At 43.9% G+C, this 15,787-nt stretch overlaps 1 protein-coding gene across 50 annotated transcripts in view; it reads right to left on the bottom strand.

Annotated features, from left to right (window-relative positions):
• Window positions 1–7,226, bottom strand: part of CNOT1 (CCR4-NOT transcription complex subunit 1) — an 86,757-nt gene extending 79,531 nt beyond the window's left edge. For 16 of the 50 annotated variants that reach the window (XM_081511629.1, XM_081511656.1, XM_081511623.1 and 13 more), the window contains exon 1: window positions 6,413–6,522. The gene's annotated coding sequence lies outside the window, so the exon portion shown is untranslated. Of the gene's footprint in view, window positions 1–6,392; window positions 6,523–6,883 lie in introns of those variants that run through there. The other 34 variants (XM_081511630.1, XM_081511658.1, XM_081511624.1 and 31 more) reach the window with 8 other exon arrangements.
• Window positions 7,227–15,787: the final 8,561 nt, after the last annotated feature.

Here is a 15,787-nt window from a genome sequence, read left to right as displayed (position 1 = left end):
AAACAAAACATATTAAAAATTTGCATTTCTTCCACCTTCATCACCCATCAAAGGTAGAGATAATTTTCCATAATCTCATTCCAGGTTGGTCTGTTTGTAATTGTGATAACATCACTATTTTATGTTATCACTTAGAAAATTTATTTGGCAGTACTTCTTCTGACATGATACATCTCAATCCCAGAGGTGTTAAAATGTTAAAAATGTTTTAGAATCAGTGAAATATGGTATTCCTTTTCCATATGTAGTGTTTCACATATGCCAGTGTAAAATTAAAATAATTTTAAGTAAACTTGTGACTTATCCCAACAATATATGAATAGAAAGTAAGCAAAATAACCCTGACAACAAATATGAACCCCAAAAGGGTATTTACTGGAATAAACTAGGAGGCAATATTGTCTCCAAAAGCATTTTGAAATGTGAGAGTGAGAGTCATTGGAATTCAGTGCAAAGTAGAGATGCAACAGACATCTTGCAAAGAAGGAGAACAGCACCACCAATAAACTATTCTACCCAAACATCAATAGTGCCCTTGTTCAGAAAACAGCTTTTGCATCCAGTTTCTGCAGGGTGGGCCCTGGAATGTGAACACCTCAAGTTTGGCTTTCCACCAAGTTAACATCAAGTCAAGCACAACTCACAGCCACCAAGTGGTAGGATGTAGTATATAGCTGATGTGAAGTGGCTACCAAAACTTATCCAAGAAACAGTTTATGGGTCGGGTATTTGAGCTACATCAGTGAACAGTCATACATCCCTGCATTCCCACTGTGGGAGAGGAACAAAAATCATAAAAAATTATCAAACATGTTTTAAGAGACATTACATACTATGGAAAAATAGCAAAGTAAACTGAACCAAGTTGGAAGGGAGTGCAGGGCACCAGAGATTTTAAAGCAGGGTGGTCAGAGTTAGTCTTATGGAGAAAACAGTTATTTAAGCAGATTTTAAGGAGTTGAAGGGTTTAGTTAGCCATGAACACATCTGAGAGAAGAATGTTCCAGGAAGAGACTGTCAGTTAATGCAAAGGCTTCCTCAGAGAGGAAGTATGTGTGAAAAAAAGACATGGAGGTCAAGTGTAGCTGAAGCAAACTTAGTGAGGGAGAGAGTAAACTGGCGGGGGGGAAGGTAGAATATATGAGAAGGTACAGGGCAAGGCTAATGATGAAAGGACTTTCTTTGGCTTTTACTAAAGACAAATGGAGCATCAATGAACAGTTTGAACAGAAGACACGACCTTAGTTTTAAAAACATAAGAATCACTCTAGATGATGAGAATAAATTGAGAATAAACCATAGGGGAGCCAAGGGTAGAAAGCCAAGTAGGTAATAGCACATTAAGAGAATTAGTGACTGAAACCCAAACACAGAAGAACTCTACAAAGCCATACACATATCCCAAAACTAGGTTAGTATATTAAAGCAATTTATCATACCGACATTTTGTGGTTGCCAAAGTCCTTGAGGGCTTACTGATTGGAAAAGACAAAAATCACAATGAAATACTTTCAAGGAATTTTTACATTTTACCTTTGGATAGACAACCTCAACTTTTGTAACCTCTAGCATAACTGTTTGAAAAGGGAAGAGGATTATTCCTAAAATACTCATGCCATAACAGTGACTATTTATACATGGTACACTTATCTCTTCATTACCTAAAGAACAAAGAGCACCAGCATGAATAATTCAAATTGTGGACACCCCCAAATTATGTATTTCCAGGCTTAGAAAAGTTTAGTGTAAAACTTTTTCTTAGAACCCACCTGGCAAAGAATAAGGAAATATTCAAGGGCACAAAAGTCGACAGGTAACAAATCGGTTTGAAATGAAAGCTCTGCCAAGGATAAAACAAATGGATCAAGAGTTGACTTACTTCATAACCATGTCACTTCAAATATGCCAATTTTACTCAAAGCAACAGAACCTTAATACTAACTTAAAAAACATTTAATAGCCTTGTGTGGATAGCTTTGCAATTTTATTTATTTTATGGCCATGCAGCCCGTGGGATCTTAGTTTCCCAACCAGAGACTGAACCAGCACCCCCTGAAGTAGAAGCTTAAAGTCTTACCCACTGGACCACCAGGAAAGTCTCTTCACACTTTTAAAAGATAACAATCCATACATCAACATCCTTTAAACAATTGTTAGTGTTAGCAAATAACAATTTATAAAAACTGGAAAAGTGAAAAGAGCTCAAAAAGCATGCTTACTCTAAAATCAGAAAAGAATCAGTTCTTGATCTGAAATCAACCAAATATTAGGAAGCATTTTCCCAGTAACATGTGCAAAATTACAAAGCTATGCCGTATATATTGAAGACTGCTAAAAAATAAAAGTACTCTTCTTAGAGCTATACCTTAAAACTGTAACTACACCAAGAGAAAACTTACTCAAATATCTGTCACAGTTCAACTTAGAGTGAAGAACATTTTAAAATTTAAGTTAAAAAAAAAAAAAAGTAAGCCGCTCATCCTTTGAAGGCCTCAAAAGAAATGCAAGTTTATTACACTGAGGTTCAGTAATGCCCACTTTCAATAACTGTAAGAGAAAAGACTATCTTTCTGTCATACTTGAGTTTTATATTTTTCACACTGAAGAGATGAAAAACTCAAATCTTGTATCTTGTTCTCCAAAAATAAGTGGTTGATCATAGTTACCCTCACCTTTTTGATGAACAATCAAAAAGTTTTCCTTGTACTTTAGTAGTATGGAAAGACAGAACCAACAGTAAGCTAGAGTAGGAAAGCCTGGTCTAACATTAATCTAAGGAAGTCACTTCAATTTCCTGGGCTTCAATTTTCTAAACATACCATTAAATTCTGTATGACTAGATTTCAAAGTTTAACTTTCTAAAAGATGTCAACAGAATTGTAAGTATATATAGCTCCAAGAGAAACAGCCTGTGCCCTCAAAGAACAAAAACTAGGGTGTATGGTTTTCCAAGAATGCCATGTTCTATAAATCTACCCAAGTGTAACAAATGGACGCATTATTCAATTACAATTCAGGACAACTGTATGTGTTTGGAGGATGAGAGACTCCTTACCTACTACAAAGTAGGACAGAAAACTTACAAGTCAATATACAGTACAGGTAAGTGAAAACTAGCCAAAAGGAAGGAAGAAATTAATTTTGCTTAGGGAAATCAGGGAAAAGATTATAGACAGTACATGTGAATATGAATTGGAATGGTAATGTTTTGGTAGGTAGATGATGACACTCCAGATAATAGGGACAAAAATGCATTTGGGAACCATTGTGCAACCATCTCTTAACCACACCATTAGTTAGTAACATGCTGCTGTGAGTATGGAGGGATCAATACTTACATAGTGACAGGTCAAGGTACTGAAAAACTTGAGTATAGAATGCCTAGATTCAAACCAATGACTTGTTAGACAATTTGTCATTAACAGAAAGAACTAACTGTATTCCTGGAATCATTTACAACATTTCATTGTATTTATGTAATAAAGAAATCCAATAAACAAAAGATACTGGAGATCAGTTAGAAAGCTAATGCAAAAAGGACAGGGTCTGAAACAAGGAAGGAACTATTCTGATTAGGAGTCCACAAAAAAATTAACAGTAATGCTGCATTTCAAAACTAAGAGCTCTAAATCCAAGGTGACAAACTTTCAAACTAATTATCTAAAAGGGGAAGTGTTGAGCTCTTAATAAGAAGCTTAAGAGCAATAAAATGGTATCTCTCAAAATAATGCTTTCACTTGACATTTCATATAAATAGTCCAACACCACAAAACAAAAACAAAAAAACCCACAACAAAACCTACACCTCCACTGCAGACACTTGAACATCTCATTCAACATTCTAATTTAGCCTAGAGGCAGAAATGCATTTCTCAAACCTATGCTCCACACTCCCAAAGGCTGCATTTCCTTCAAATCTCAACACAGGATTTCAAATTAAATCTACACCTCTACTGACTTCTCAAAGGAGTTTTTCAATGAATAATTTGTTTTATTTGCTTTGCTACATTCTTGCAAATACATGAATGAAAAGTACCTTAAAATTAATCAAAGGTTTTGAGCCCATTTTAGCTTTGAAATATGCTTCTTAAAAATTGTGAGCAAATAGGAAAAGAACTGCAGGATCTTTATATAAGGTCTTAAAATAAGACTCAGTAGAATGCCATTTTGAAACTTCCCAGCAGGAAGTTCAGTTTGGATAGTGGGACAGTTAAGAAATTCTTCAACCAATATTTTTTAAATGACTTGAAAATTAGTTTTGTTCTCTTATAAAACAAAAAAAATACCAAGTTTATGACTGGTACTAATTTTGTTAATTCAAGAATCATAAACATCTTACCAAAAATAAGTGTCTTGAAATATCTGGGCATCCAATTAAAATTACTGTAGACAAATTCTCTTCCATAGTATTAACAAAGATTTGTTACACAGTAGAAAGAAATAAAGATTCAAGTTCATAAATTCATAAACTTAAGTTGGTTAAAAAGAAACTTTTCATAACTAGATCAGGATCTAACCAAAAACATACTTGGAAAAAGCAACATTCAAGAATAATTTGATATTAGTCTTTAAGCATGTTGTCAAGAAATAAGCATTTCCTCTTCGTCCTCGGAGTTTGTTTGTTTTTAATGACTTAACCCAAAGTTAGGAGGACATTACAGTACTTAGCCTGACAAGATCCATATTAAAGAGACCTGTACTTAAAACCCCAGCAGAAATCTAAGAGACTATAAAGAAAGAGGCTAAGCCAGAGATTCATTTGAGTTAGGAACCAGAAGTATTTCAGTTCTGTTCCACAATAACGCCAGAAAAGGGTGCCTTAAAACTGCTAAGATTACAATCTTAGGCAAGAAAGGCTAAGATGTTGTTATTGATGGTCAAATCTATGCCTTGTTTCCACGGAAGGAACTGGGACCCTTCACTTGTTGGAAAGGGACAAACTCTCCAAACAAGTTTTATCATCATGCGACCATTTCAAAGCACAACTAGATGCCTACAACGTTATGTATCATCAGCTCATTCAGACAAGGTAACAATTTGGAATGTCCTAAAACAGGATAATGTAAACTGCTCCCATATATTTTATTAAGAGCTAAAATACTACACTGTCTATCTCTGGAAGGACAGATGTGTCAACCCGCGGATATTAAACCCAAATACTTCTACACAAACAAGTTTGTTCTTAATCTGTTTGACCTACTTCCTGATTTTGTATTTGTCCAATCATTTTTCCATCCGTGTATCCCTACTCCTATGAAACGGGACTATCACGAGGCAAACTCTCAAGAATTTTCTCCGCAAAAAGTAATCAACTATACTCATTCAATTATTAACTGTTAAACTCCCCAAGGCAATTGAATTACAGGGAAATAAGAAGGGAGACTAAGAGTTAATACTTGCAGGAAAAAAATACTTTTAAGAGTCCTAAAATATGTGATGTTTGAGTGACTTCAAAGGGAAAAGCTTTCTGCTCGAAGTTTATTTTAAACACATCTCCAAACTCACAGACATCAAGCATTAAAGTTTAATCCTAGGGAGGGAACTCATCTGTGGGAACCCGGTTGGGTGAAATCTGCAGAAGGGGTGGAACTGAAAATGAACATTTGTGCTTTTGGCCTTATGTAACCCCCTGGAGACCCGTAGTATCTCTCACTGAGGCCTCCCAAGTGCTCGGCTCACTAGGAGGGCACTTCTGGGCGAGCAGCACCGCTACTACAGAACAGACACTGGGCCAGGTGGGTGGGGGCCGACTTTGGAGATTCAGTGAGCGCCCGGGCGCGCGAGTGGAACAAAACCTGTGGCAAGAAGTAATGAGGAAGTGCTCGCTCCCGCTCGCCCCTCCCACCGGCGGACACCCGAAACACCCGGGGTTTGACAACGTGCTGGGGGCGGGGGAGGGGGACTGGCAGCTCCAGGTCTGCCGAGAGGAACCAGGAGTCGGCAACTACTCCGAACACGGGCCCCTCGCCCCCCCGGAGCTAGGCCTCCGAGGCCGATGCCCACAGCACCCATCCGGCAGTTGAGGAGCTCGTGGGGTCTGCGAAGGGTGCAGCCCGCGCGAAGCGAGGGCCCAGCCGCCCCAAGTGCCGCCAACGCCGCCCTCGGTGCCGCCAGGCCCGGGCAAGGGGGGCCAATCCTGGGTCTCATTCCGCGCTCTGCCCTCGGTTTCGTAGAGCTTTCACCAAGCCCTCTTCTCTTTAGAGGCCGAAGACTCCGCGGGCCGAGGGGAGAGAGTCCGCCCTCTCTCGTCTCGCCTCGCCACTTCCCCGTCCCGACAGCCCCTCACACCGCGGAGCCCCGGGAAACGCTCCCAATGGCCCTGGGACCACCCCCGTTCCTTCCCACACGGGCACCCGCGTTCCGTAGCTGACACCGCCCGCCGGCATCGGTACCTTACCCCAGCCCATCACACCTCAAGCGGCTCCGGCGGCGCTGGACACAGGAAACTCCTGAGTCCCCGACTCCGGCTCTCCTAGACCCCGTCTTCGGTTAACTCCGCTTGTTTCTCTACAAAATGGCGCCGGAGGTCGCGCGCTCACGTCGCGGCCTTTCCCCTCCCCGTTCCCATTTCACCATTTGCTGCCCGCCGAGGAGGGATGGACCCAGCACCAGCCAATGATCGCACCCCGCTTGTGGCTCCCGCCCAATCACCGACAGGTGCCCGCGGATTTTAACCAATCACACACTATCACTTGCAGAAGTCAAGGAAGAAACCAGGCTCCTGCTAGCAACTACCAATCCAGACTCCTGCTTCGCGGGCTTTGGCCAATTGCCGTTCACCAGTCCCCAGGGACGGGAGTTGGAGCCCTCGCGCCTGCGCTCGAGGCGAGGGCCAATGGGGAGAAGCAGATAACTTCGATTTGGGGCTTCACGGACTTCCCACCTGCCCTCGAGGTCCTCGACCAATGGGGGTCTGGCAATACCTCTGAGAAACAATAAATAAAGGAGGGGGCCCTTAAGCCCTCTCCACCTTGCGCGGGAACTACTATGAGTTAGAGTGAAAAACAGCCGTCCAGTACTCTCCTTCCTCTTTCGAAGTGTCAAGTGTCCGGTAGACCACGGGGATTCCCAATCTTAAACATTCCCCTACTCCCCCGCGTCCGTTTGGCGGGGAACGCCGGCTACGAGAAAGCTACAAGCACGCCAGGCTCTAACTAGCGCTCTGGCGCTTTGCATCCTGGGATGTGTAGTCCTCACCCTCCGCCCATTCCTGTCGCAAAAGTAGTGGGAGTTCCTACCTCATTTACGGCGTCCCAGGAAGAGCAATGCATTCTGGAGAACGTAGTCCCGTTTAGTCCTCTCGTGCTCCCGTCAGGAGAACGTCCCCCTCTTGAAGAAGGCGCTCCTTACAGAGAAGTAGGAAACTCAGGTTCTCTGTTTGGCTTAGTCCCTGTTAGTGGTAGCAGAAGGAATACTTATAACCTTTGCTCTCAGGAGAAAAAAAATGTAGAACATCTTTTTTAAGATTTTGTGGTTAAAAATAAGAAAGATTTTGTGGTCACCTATCCAGCTCAGGGTGGGAGAAGTGAGAAGAAAGTGTTGACTGGTGGCTCTTTTTACTTTTTGAAAACACGTATTGTTCTCATCCGCGTCTTGGGGCTACGCGGAGTTGTTTCCTAGCCATCTCTCCTACTATCTCTTGTGCCTAAAAATCGTTTTTAAAAAGTTGTGGTAAGCCCTGTGGCCTTCTGAGATGCCCCACACTCTGTGGAGTATGTTTCTAAGTCCATATCTTAACTTTAAAAAAAAAGTTGTGGTAAAAACACTTAACAAAATTTACATTTTTATGTGTATCGCATGTTGTTGTTCAGTATTGCATAGTAGTGTTAAAACTAGATGCATATTGTTGTGCAGTGGATCTCTAGAAGTTTTTCATCTTGCAAAACTGAAGCTGTGTACCGGTTGAACAACTCCCCATCTCCTCCCTCCAGTCCTTGACAGCCACCCTTCTGTTTTTTTCTAAGAGTTTGTCTACTTTAGCTGCCTCTTATAGGTGGACTCATGCAGAATTTGTCTTTTTGTGACTGACTGATTTCACTAACCTAAAAATACTTTTTCACACCTGCCTTGGTTGGACGCCAACTCTTCCAGCAAACATTTACTGAGTATCTGGTGGTTTCAAATACCTGTAGGATACCCAAGGACCCCAGGTACAACAAGTGCCAAGTGTTGCTTCAGTCTTGTTCATAGCTGTATCCCAGCACCTAGCACAGTGCCTGGCACTTGATAGACACGTAAGCAAATAAATGTTGAAAAATCATGCAATGGAGAATTGGATTTAAAACATTATAATGTTAGTGATAGAAGACCCCTTAGACAGACAAAGGATGAGAATATAAGTCCTTCCTATACCTTGTTGCTGTATAAAATTGCTGAAACCTCAATGGATAGCAGAATTTTAGCCAGATTTATCAAAACTGAAACTGCATAGACCCATTGATCCAATATCTAAGAATTTATTCCACAGGTGAATATTGCAAATTTGTACAGACATGGATATTTAAGATATTCATTGATGGGGTTAATGGGGTCCCAAAAGGTTGGACACAATAGAAAAGAAGATGAATAAGAGTGTGGAATACTACAAAGTTTTTTAAAAATATGAGTCTGTAGGTACTAATATGGAATGATTCAAAGATTTATTGTCAATCGTTAGGTGCAGAATAAGAAAAACAAAACAAAAAACGGGTGGCATAATCAGTATGTTACCATTTGTGTAGGAGAAAGGAACTATATTTGTATTTACCTATCAATAAATGTATAAAAAGAGTTGAAAAGATATGCCATTTCCCCCAACTGACACCAATGGTTTCCCTGGGGAGGGAGTGGAATGAGAAAGGGTAAAGGGAGTTTTTGCTTTTTGTTTTGTTTTTAGTCAGTCAGTTCAGTGGCTCAGTCCTATCTGACTCTTTGCAACCCCATGAACTATAGCACGCCAGGCTTCCCTATCCATCACCAACTCCCAGAGCCTACTCAAACTCATGTCCATCGCGTCGGTGATGCCATCCAACCATCTCATCCTCTGTCATCCCCTTCTCCTCCCACCTTCAATTTTTCCCAGCCTCGGGGTCTTTTCCAATGAGTCGGTTCTCTGCATCAGGTGGCCAAAGTATTGGAGTTTCAGCTTCAACATCAGTCCTTCCAATGAATATTCAGGACTGATTTCCTTTAGGATTGTCTGGTTGGATCTCCTTACAGTCCAGGGGACTGTCAAGAGTCTTCTCCACAGTTCCAAAGCATCAATTTTTCAGCGCTCAGCTTTCTTTATAGTCCAACTTTCATATCCATACATGACTACTGGAAAAAACATAGCTTTGGCTAGATTGACCTTTGTTTTGTTTTATTACCATACTATTTGAACTTTTGAAAAGAGGATGTATTCATGTTTTATTTGTATAATTTAAAATATATTTTTTTAAAAGATACCTGTAGAGGTCAGCTTCCTAAGGTCAATGCTGTAATTCTGCAACTAGAATTATAGTTGGTCTTAGACATAAATCTCCTAAACTAAAGTAAGTTGAATGAAATAAAGCTGAGTTGCCTTTCCCCACTTCAGCTTGTCTTTACCCTAAGGCTGCTCTGGGAGACTCTTCTGTCCACTGCCACCCCCTTCCTCCCACCCCCAAACCCACAGCCCCAGATACACCAACACTACTAGGATTTGACTTGCTTTAGGGACTTAGCCTAGTACCAGCAAGGACTCCCACAATAACTGTGTGTTATCATGAATTCTGGGTGGCTTCTATACTTATTAAAAAGGAGAGAGAGGCATAGAATGTTTTCCAGTTGGAAGAGTTAGTGGAGATCACCTTGCATACTTTTTTCATTTTATTGAAAGCTGTAGATGGAAGTCATGCCCAGACAAAGTAGTTTACTAGAGACCTTCACAAAGAATTGAATCACCTTGTAACTCAGCAATTATGTGTTCTGGGGTTCAAACATATTTAGAAACAGTATGTTTTTACCAGCTATTAATTACTCACCTGGCCTCTTTCCTCAGCCTTCTTCCAATCCTTCACCCCCCAATTAATTGTACATCCCAGACTCTGGAAGAACTATACAAACTCTTTTAATTGTTTCCTAAAATAGCCTAGAGAGGAACATGTAAGTGCTAGGGAAACAAAAGCCTTATTGAATTGGCTTGGGGTGGAGGCAAAAATACCTAGAAGACAAAGGACTTTGAGGTCTGCAGAAAACTGTGTTATAAAATGTTTGGAGGTGCTTAAAGAAGAGATACAAGACCTTTTTATTCCATGTTCTTGTTTTTCAGTCCCATTTATCAGAGAGTTAGTAACTTCAACTTACAGTAGCTTTGACTGTCTTATCCAAAGCAACTCACTGACAGCCTAACTCTGAATTCTGATCTCCTTCCAGTCCATCACCACTGCCTAGCTCCAAAACCTTCTGGCTCCCTGGGCACCCAGGCTTTGGTATGAATTCGGTGACTCTGCCCTGATGGGGGATGAACAAGGAGGCACGTTCTATGAAGGCCATTGAGGAATTCAGAAACCCAGTCCCTAAGCTGGGCTGTGCCCTTAACTTTCTGTGTAACCTTGGGAAAGTCACTTCCCCTCCCTGTACTTCTTTTTCCCCCTTCATTATTCTGAGGATATTGGGCGTGACCCCAATACTTGAGGATATTTGGTGTGACTGTGTTCTGTGGACCCCTAGGAAGGCAAGGACTTACTGTGGGGTCCTGGAATTCTTATGTGCACATAGGTTTATTAACTAATAATATATCAAGTACTATAACCTAAAGGTAAAATTTTACATGCTTTATCTCATCCATACCTCAAGACCCTGTAGGATAGGGACCCCATTTTACAGATCATAAAACTGAGGCTTAGGGAGGTGAATCACTTGCCCAAGATCACATGCCTAGTCAATGGCAAAGCATGCCTTGCAGCCCAAGCTCTCTGACCATGGCGTACATTCCCAGTTATCGTCCTCTAAGCCTTCACTTGGAAAACCCCATGCCTAGGTGATCTCCCAACTGTCATGTTCAGTGATCCAGTAGTGACCAGACAGTTTCCAAGCCAAAAAATGTGATGCATCATCTGACAGGGGTATTATAAATTAGTGACATAGGTTCTGAAAATACTGCCATGAGTTTGGAGTTTTCCAGTTAAGTTTACGTTTGAATTTTTAGATCCTCTCCTTAACAGGGGATTCTGTCAAGACTGTATAGAAACTTGACTTTTTTTTAAGATTGTTTATCCCTCTGTCTCTTTTCATGAGTGAACAGGGAAGAAGCTAAGAGGAAAAAGGAAAAGCTGTGAAGCATCTCCTCTGGTTCATGGTTAGTTTATAGTTAGTTTAGCATTGAGTGAATGCTTGCAAACAAGCTGTAGCAGGTCTGCTGCCCTGGGCTGTAGACAGATGTGTGGACTTTAGGACTATTGATGGAATTCTTCTGAGCCGGGCAGAGTCTGTGTTACTCTGTCCTAATTTTCTATGTTCTCCCTGATTATAGACCTGATGTTTGAAACGATTGCCTGAAACTTGCACCATTAGTCTGAGCTCTTCATTCTCTGCCCATCTGGGCCCCTGCCTTCGCAGATAGTTCTCGTTTAGTTCTACAGACTTCTCTGTGCGCTGTCGCAATCCCTCTGCCCTTAGCTTACACTTAACATCATTTACCTAGCACCCATCTCTACCATCATCTTAGAGAAATAAACTTACACGATATCCTGAACTGAAGTGGGGAGGGGGCAATAAGTTGAATATTGTCTTCCAAATTCCCCTTTTGGGGGTTGCCAAGCCACCTCTCCCAGGTGGCTCAGTGGGAAAGACTGCCTGCCAATGGAGGAGACTTGGGTTCAATTCCTGGGTCAGGAAGATCCCCTGGAGGAGGACATGACAATGCATTCTAGTATTCTTGCCAGGAAAAACTGCCTGGACAGAGGAGCCTCGTGGGCTACAGTCCATGGGATCGCAAAGAGTCAGACACAATTGAGGACGCATGTAAGCCTCACAGCTTGTAGGATCTTAGTTCCCCAACCCGGGATTGAGCCGTGGTCAATCAGTTGAACCCTGGGCCAGGGCAGTTCAACATACATCACACACACCCCTCCCCCACCAGGGCAGAACCCTCATTTCTTCAACAGATAATTGCAGATTAAACATCTGCTCTGTCCTGCTCCGGAGAAGGCAATGGCATCCCACTCTAGTACTCTTGCCTAGAAAATCCCATGGACGGAGGAGCCTGGTAGGCTACAGTCCATGGGGTTGCAAAGAGTCGGACACGACTGAGCGACTTCACTTTCACTTTTCACTTTCATGCATTGGAGAAGGAAATGGCAACCTACTCCAGTGTTCTTGCCTGGAGAATCCCAGGGATGGGGGAGTCTGGTGGGCTGCCGTCTGTGGGGTCGCACAGAGTCAGACACTACTGAAGCGACTTAGCAGCAGCAGCAGCTGTCCTGCTCAGAGCAGAATAGGCACTTCAGGCGCCTGTGCAAGTTAATGTTGCTCATTATCCTCTGCTCAAACTAGTCCAGAAGCCAACTGTCAGAGCAAAGAATTACAAATGCGAACAATGTTAACAAATGGGGAACATAGGAAGTTTGGGAGAAACCTGCAACCTAGTCTAGGGATTCAAGGGCTCTCTAAGGATGTGAAAGGAGTTGGGGTTCTCTAGACAGAGTGGCAGTACCTTCCAGCAAAGAGCTAAGCCTCAAAGAGATGACTGCTGGCATTTTTGAGGAATTAAAAGAACAGAAAGGTTGGAGCCTAGAGAAGCAGCCAGAGGCTGGTTTAAGCCTCTGTGGTCAGCCCTTTATCCTTTGGGAGCCTTTGAAGGGTTGGATGGAACAGCTGATGTGCTAATATTTGCATTGTTTGAAGGTCACACTGGCTGTGGCATGGAGAAAGGACTGGTGTCCAGCAAGAGAAGTAGCTGGGAGACTAACCAGGAGGCCACCACAGAAGTCCAGGGGAGGTGGGGATGGAGGGAAGTGGGGCCACCAGAGATGTGGGAGGTCAAAGTGCCAGGCTTTGGCAACTAATGTGTGAAAGGTGAGAGGGCAAAGGGAAGGACTGTCTGCTCCTGGATACTTCCCCCACAACCCCATCCCATGAAGCTGGGAGACTGGAAGAGCAGGTCTAGGGGCAGAGATAGTGAGTTCAATTTAAAAGTGCATATGTTTCACACAAGTGGAGTGGCCCCCTTGGACTAAAGCCCTAGGTGACAGAGCTGGAACTGCTGATGGAGACTTGAGTCACTGACCAGCAAGAGGTCTTGGGGGAGTCTTCAGAGAGCAGAGGCCCTGGGGCCCTGAGAAAAGCTACGCTCAGGCCCCTGGTTGAGGTGGGGGAGTCATTAGCTTGCTGGGAAACAGACCAGCCCAGGAGGCCTGAGGACTGCTGGAGGCTAAATGAAGTCACTGTAGCCAGAGGACAGAGGGACTCAATGTTTTTGAGCAGCCAAGCAGGGAAGAGATTGACAAGGCCTTGGGCTGTGTGATAGGGCTGTGTGACCTTGGAGAGAGACTTTTCTGTGTGTGGAGAGAGGGGACCTTAAGCCAGAAGGGATTGGGCTGCCAGGAGAGCTGTAGGTGGAGGGGAAGGGAGGGTTTGTTTTTAAGATAGAGAGATGGGGGCACATTTAAATGCTAATAAAGTCTTTGGAGTTCAGTCTTAGCAGTTTTAGATAGCTGGAGGGAGGAGGTCTTCTGTGTTTTTGGAAATACTTGGGCTTTGATCTTCTCCAGCCCTCCTCCTCCTCCTTCTTCTCCTGAGGGTTCCTCTCCAAAGCAGAATGTGTCCAGCAACAGCCCCCATGGGAAGCGACTCTTCCTCTGGCTGCTAAGTTCGGGAAGAAGAAAGACCTGCAGCCACCCCACCGCCACCCCCACCCAGACCACCCCAGAGTCCACCCTTCTCCTGGGGTATCATGTCCTCACTGGCTGCCTGGGAGCCTCCACGCACATCGCCCTCCCCATGAAGTTGTAAGCCGGGTCAGTATCCCCCTTATGGACAAGGGCTCAGAGGTCATCCTGCAGCAGCTCTCAGGGGAGAGGGGCGGTATCTGGGCGCAGCAGGGAGAAGCAGCCGAAGGTGTCCAGACAACCCATGTCTACTCTGGGACACAGGGAAACTGGGAACTGGAGTTCCTGAGCCCCTTTTCAGCCTCACCTCTTTTTTTTTTTAATGTATTTGTTTATTTTTGGAACCCTTTGTTTTGGCCCTCTGGCTTCTCCAGTTGGAGCTTGTGTGCTTAGTTGCCCCAAAGTATGTGGGATCTTAGGTCCCCATCTAGGGATTTGAACCCGCGTCCACTGCATTGGAAGGCAGATTCTTAACCAGTGGGCTACCAAGGAAGTCCCAACCTCACTTCTTAATCAGTGAAAAGTTGCTCCTTCATATGGACCTATCCACTCTCTTAGGATGACGATTCCTTCCCACACCCCTTCCTGGACTTTAGGACTGCACCTCCATCCCATCTGCTTCCGACTGCAGCAGGTGCCTCTGCCTCATCCATCTCTTCTTTCTACAACTATTTGAGTCTTTACTGTGTTCCAGTCACTGATACAAGTGCTGGGATCCTAACAGTGAGCAAAGAGTCTGCCCTTACCTTAGTGCTGCTATCTCTGCCCTGGGCTAGTGCCGGAGACAGGGTTCAATTCCTGGGTTGGGAAGATCCCCTGGAGAAGGAAATGGCAACCCACTCCAGTATTCTTGCTTGGAGAATTCCATGGAGAGAGGAGCCTGGCGGGCTACCGTCCATGGGGTCACAAAGAGTCAGACATGACTGAGTGAGTAACACACACACACACACGTATGTCTGCCCTACCTCTCCCCAAGAAGGCCCTGTAATCCTGGGAGGACATATCCACACTCTCATGCCTCTACCAGGAGCTGCTACATCTCCTCAGGCTTACCTGCACAGTTCCCAGGCAGGGAGGGAGCTGGGGATGTGTCTCACGCGTGATGTGGCCTGGAGACATTCAGGTAGCCCAGAGATGGGGCCATTAGGAGACTGGAGGCAGAGTATGGAAGGGATTAGGCGTTCAAAGCCTCAGCTATTCCTTCCCACTATCCCATTTTCCATGCCAGTCCCCCCAAAACTTGGTGAGCCTCATAGAGATGCTATTTTGGGATCCCACAAATTCTTTCCATGTTCTAAGCCCCTGAGCCCTTACTGTGATTCTGCTCATCCCTTCCCCGTCTCTAGACTTCAGAATCCTCTCCTGTAAAACAGAAGAATTGACCCAGGTGATCTCGAAGTCCTTTCTCTCTGGGACTGTTCTGACTTCCACAGCAGCCTCTGGTCCACCCTGTACCCCAAACTGTCAGGGAGAGTTGCCTGAAGAAGGCAGGATAGAGAGAGGAGGGGTAACCAGCCTACTTTGCCTGTCTTCCACTCTCACCATCACCACATGATAGTCCCAAGAAGTAAGGATTCCAAGGACACACCTGTCTTGGTCAGGGGAACCTGGGGAAGTGCTGCCTGCTCCCATTCCCACCATCCTGAGCATCCCACATCCTGATCTCTTTCGGCTCAGACCATGCTGTCCGCAGTCCAAGGTTGCCCTAGGTAGCCTTGCACTGGGATGTTGTCTCTCTTAAGCTTCAGTTCCTTCATCTGTGAAGTGGAGTCACCATAATACCTACTGTGGAGGTTCTTTAGAGAGTTACATGATCTGATGAAGTATGTAAAATACTCAGTGCCTGGCACAGAGACACTTCATTTATTCAGTCATGGATTCAACAAATAGTTTTCGGATTTTTTTTTTTGGTTGTGCTGGGTCTTAGTTGCAGCACACAGAATCTTTTAGTTGTGACA

This window comes from Giraffa tippelskirchi, chromosome 7 (assembly GCF_054371585.1).
Source record: "Giraffa tippelskirchi isolate mGirTip1 chromosome 7, T2T-mGirTip1v1.2.pri, whole genome shotgun sequence".
NCBI lineage: Eukaryota > Metazoa > Chordata > Mammalia > Artiodactyla > Giraffidae > Giraffa > Giraffa tippelskirchi.
This window is presented reverse-complemented; position numbering and strand designations above follow the sequence as displayed.